Source organism: Lactuca virosa, chromosome 1, assembly GCF_052849685.1.
Source record: "Lactuca virosa cultivar CGN04683 chromosome 1, Lactuca_virosa_CGN04683_v6, whole genome shotgun sequence".
In the NCBI taxonomy this organism is placed as follows: domain Eukaryota; kingdom Viridiplantae; phylum Streptophyta; class Magnoliopsida; order Asterales; family Asteraceae; genus Lactuca; species Lactuca virosa.
In genome coordinates, this window is record NC_136426.1 from 35,060,427 (window position 1) to 35,064,269 (window position 3,843).

The window sequence follows — 3,843 nt, forward strand, 5'->3', positions numbered from 1 at the left end:
CATAATTTTAAAATAAAATTAAGATTGAAAGGTTAAAATTTCTTAGAAAATTTAAGGATCTTTTTAGGCATATAATGAGTTTATTGAAGTGTAAAATATCTTATAGGTGCTTATTTTTTAAGAAAAATAAACATCTATATATAGTCGGCGGACCACTTCTTCAGAAAAATAAGTCTAAATGTCCGAAAAATAAAATTGTTTATTTTTAAAAGTCTTTACCTTGTATAAAAAATACTTTAAAAAAACTTATTTTTTAATGTATTCTAAAGTCTAATCATGATACTTGATATGTTCACGAAACTTTATTTTTTTTGTTCATTATATTATATTGTTTTTCTTTCAAAATATTGTAATCATTTTGAAATAAACAATATTCAGATTTATCATACAAAAATAAGATTTTTATTTTTATTTTTATTTATTTTTTATTTTTTATATGTATGTTTCTGTAATATATACGGAAAAATAGAATTTTGTGTTTGACAATCCATATATAAATGTAGAACTTGTTCTTCTATTAGTTATTTAATTTTAATATTGTTACCGTAATATAATTTTAAAAAAATCTATTTTTTATAGTTACAACATAATTTCTTATGATATAAATCTTTTTGTTAAAACAAGAACAAGTATTATGAATTCATATAAAACTTAGGAAAAAAAAAAGGAAGAAACTATGATATATGACTTAATGGTTGTAATATAGTAGTTATCAACTTTCTTTTTATCGTCATTATATACAAATTTTAACAAATGGATTAAGACAGGCCTTATTTTTTTCTTTTTAATTTTTTTTTTACCACTGCAGACCTTATAAAACCTTACAAAGTGTTTTTCCAAATCTATTATGAAAAAAAGATGCACATACATTTTGACGTTTATCGTATTCTGAAAGCAAAGACTTCAAGCAAAACATATGTTCGTGCGCACACTAAAGAGACCAACAAGAGCTTTTGAATAAAAAAGAAAAAAACACCACGGACATCTAAAACATATATTCAGATTGATAAGCTCATGACCACAAGCTTTCCCAATATTACCCTTATATATATATATATATATATATATATATATATATATATATATATATATATATATATATATATATATATATATATATATCCCAACTTCCAAAATAATTTTTTCATTTTTAAAATAGAATAACTATCCATTTTTTAAAAAATACATCCGAGTCAAAACCATTTGTTCATAAACCATAATTCAAATTAGAGTTATAAGGAATAACAATGTGGAATTTCGAATCATCAAACCATTAATGTATGTGTGTACTGTCCGGCCTTCGCGATCCGATAAGTGCCTAAAAACATTTAAATCCACAACTGTAAGCCAAAGCTAGGCGAGTTCCCCAAAATACCCCACACAACAATACACATACAAGGCATGCACACAATGCCTACAACATAGGGTTGGATCGCTAAACCGGAGCCTGCATCATTTATGTTGGGTCGTTCCCCTTGGGGCTATAGTATAAATTGGACTGCCCGGGTATCTTGGCCTACAGCACAAAGCAAGTCTATCTCAACCCAACCACAATATGTCGACATATGCAAATAACAATAACAAGCAAACACATGTAATCATCACAGATCTACCAGTCTAAGAAATTACTACAACATATCAACATCCTAACATACAAATGATACATATTGCAGTACAAAGTATAGTAAAAAAACTCACCTCATAAGTAAGCAGACAAATCCCACGGCTCACGCGGAGGTACAGACTAGTACCACGACCCACTTATACAACAATTAGAGGCAAATACTCAATCTACAACCTAAAACCCTCAACTTGGTCAAAATGTCAATGGTCAACGGTTAAAGTTAACCTTGTATAATAATGATAAACCGGCTAACTAGCAGTTATAATTATAAAACTATCAACAACGTTTACTGTTTATTATAAAAACTATATTTGTCGTTATATATATATATATATATATATATATATATATATATATATATATATATATATATATATATATATATATATATATATATATATAGGGTTAGGTTATTATATTTAAAGTAATTATTGTGTTATTGTATTCATAAATGTGAGCCAATCATTTTACTTATTTTAAGAAAATGATTAATACATATTATTGAATAAAATATATTTGAAAAATATCATCTAATTTAACTAGAAGGGTATTTTAGTCATTTAATATAGATTTAATAAAGGAAATTTGCATATTTTAAGGGATCATAGATTCTATTAATTTTAAAAATCCGATTTTACAAATTATAAGGTTTTAATTCAGACATTCTGACAGAATATTTTTTAGTATGTTCAAAAATAAAAATATTCTAGAACCATAAAATAATAAAAATATTCTTGAACATATTTATTGATCATGACTTTAAAAATTTCTTGTAGAATAACAAATTCTCGAACCAGAAATTGAAGAATTAAAACAAAAATTACATTAATTCTTATAGAATACATGTAACAATTGCTAAGAATTACATTTATTGTTAAAGAATAAAACTAAAAACTAAAAAACTTTCAAAACAGTAAAAAAAACATCAAAATCTAACAAATACACTAATTCATTCTAAAAGAATAATGTTGCTAAGAAACACTTCCATTCCAACAAGATTAGAATTCGTGTTTCCATTCCGATAGAATTTGAATTCGTGATTCCATTCTGATAGAATTGGAATGGTATAAAATACACAAACCGATTTAATGCTTCTAGAACATCAGAAGGGGCGAGATTAAGTTCATCAAGAACTATCCAATGACCATTTATAGTCTGTTTCTTGAACATTGTATGGGATGAAGATGAACAATGACCACCATCCTCTATACCTGGGTACCTCTCTCTCAGATAACTCTTAAACTCATTCATCTGCCTTATCCTCGAATTTTTCAGGCACATCCAAAACATTGAGTGAATAGAATATTCTACAACAGAGCCTTCGTGCTTCAAGTAACTGCCGGATGGTTGCAACAGACCCAACAGCAGCAGCAACATTTATCTTCCTTAAAATACTCTGAATAGTACTCAACAACGGTGTGGCAAAGTTATCGGAGCAGTATATCAAGTCAAGCATCATGTTATTCCTCTTAGGCTGGTACCGAAATTTCTTGAAGAAAGAATTAAACCCACAACAGAATCTCTTAAACAAAGAACAAACAATAGCAAGGATACTGTTAACAGAAGTAAAATCATTTGAATTGATAGCCATTTCAAGACTGGACTCAAATTCAGGAAGCAAAACCTGCCAAAACTCAGGAAAATCATGGTCTCCAATCACAGCTATGGCTTCGCTAAGCTCGTCCTGGATTTTCCGGGTGGCGGAGAGCATAACAGGCACTATTAGAGTCCTAATTTTCTCTTTTTCACCATCGGAAATATGGATGTCAGATGAGGACATCCACCGGGTTTTAAGATGGTTCGTAAAGTTAACAGCAGAGTATTGGCGGGTCTGCTCGTCAATGGAAGGTTCAGCAACCAGGCTAAGAACGACAATGCTGTAGTTAGGAGTATCGGCGGAGTAGGATAACTTTTCCTCAGCATGGCAGCGGATTTCGGGTTGAGGGAAGAGTGTATCGAGGAGAGATTGTGACATAACCTGTGGTGTTTGTGGATTCCAATCCATCTAGGGTTTTTACAAGATTGAAGTGCCTGAAAATCAGAAGTACATGATAAAGATCTACTGAGATTTCAAACAGTGATAGGTAATAGGGATCGAAATCTGGAAAGAAACCAAAAATAAATAAATAAATAAATAAGAAACATCGCACCTGCCTTGGAAGAAAAGTTCAATTTGAAGCGCTGAAGATGGCGAAGAATGAAGAAATTAAAAGAGGGGC

The 3,843-nt window shown here is 29.6% G+C and overlaps 1 pseudogene; it reads right to left on the reverse strand.

Annotated features, from left to right (window-relative positions):
* Positions 1-2,867: 2,867 nt before the first annotated feature.
* LOC145112816 (exportin-2 pseudogene) lies at positions 2,868-3,629 on the reverse strand (annotated as a pseudogene).
* Positions 3,630-3,843: the final 214 nt, after the last annotated feature.